This window comes from Trichinella spiralis, assembly GCF_000181795.1.
Source record: "Trichinella spiralis strain ISS 195 chromosome Unknown Scfld610, whole genome shotgun sequence".
Classification (NCBI taxonomy): Eukaryota; Metazoa; Nematoda; class Enoplea; order Trichinellida; family Trichinellidae; genus Trichinella; species Trichinella spiralis.
Window position 1 is genome coordinate 74916 of NW_003527549.1, and position 1465 is coordinate 76380.

Consider the following 1465-nt stretch of genomic DNA (forward strand, 5'->3'; position numbering starts at 1 on the left):
AATTAATTTAAGTAAGTTTGCGAAATTGCTGATGACTGCTAGATCTTGTAAATAATAAAAAAAAATTTTCTTGCTACTGATGTTTATAAAACAGTTAATTGTACTTCAAAAAGGATCTTCGCTTTATTTATAGCAATATGCTTATAAGCTAATTTTGAGTGATTGTAAAGAATGTTCATATTTTTCCATTTATTCTAAACAGATAACATTTATCAACTGATTTCAAAATAAATAAAAATTACTTATCATTGTAATTAACTTTCAGCCATTGTTAATCTTACATTAATGTTTCATATATGGGCAGTGAAAAGCAATGCTGAACTGAAATGAAAAAAGTTGGAGAATGAATAGAACTTATTATGATGAAACTGTGAATTCAGTATTCAACGTAGCTAGTTGTGTTATATTAGTCACAAATGAATTTGTTGCATCCATCAATGAAAAGAATAATGTACATGATATTGCTTATACGATACGATAAACGTTTAAGCATTTTATAAGCTTTGAAATGTTGCAAAAAGCTTTTATGTTGAAGTTTGCAAACGATGTGAATTCAGTATTGGAAAAGTTTACACTTCGATTGTATTGAAAAAAAAGCAATTTTTATGACAAAGTGGTTAGTAATTTTGTCACAAGTTTAAAATTCCATTGTAGCTGAATCAGTGCTCATTTAGAGCGAACATTTAACACAAGTTTGACTGCCTGTTTGCACCTCTTTCAAGCAGCTTCTTTTATTCAATTTCTATTATACTGAAATATTTTATTGAAAAGTAAGGTCTGATGTTTTTATTTGTGCACGAACACGACTGTATGCATGTATGCAGTATGTAGGTATGCACATATAAACGTACACGCGCATGTATATGTAAACATAAACAGAAACAGAAATGGCAGTGGCACAGTACGGATATTTTGGAAGATTGCGAAGGTTTGATCAGACTTGCATACAGGGATTTCCGTAATATCTATACCAATTAAGCGTTATAAACAAGCATCAAAGCGCCGTCTATGTTCGCATCTTTACGTTGGATGGAATCAACGTTTACTTAAGCTAGACGTATAAAAAATAGCTGTATTTTTTGTCACCCGGTGGAGACTGTCGTCGTCATCACCGTAACAATTGTTATTTTTACCATTTTAAACTAATTGAAGACGTTGTTTGATTTTGTCGAACAGTTTTAAAAGATTGTTTTTGTGTTACTGATTGCATTTTTGTAAACTTTTCCTTTCACTGCATCATGCTGTCCATGATTATAATGATTATTTTGATAACCGACTGCAAGCTAATTTGCCGGAATGGCGATTGGCCCGATCTTTTTGATGGGGGGGTGAAAACTTACCATTTTTTTTTTTCTACTCCTAGTGACGCTGAGGCTGAACTGACTCCGACGCGCTTCGACGATATATTTGCTAACCTGCTTTGCGACGTTTAAAGTTTTCCTCGTTCATGACTTTCCCGCCACTA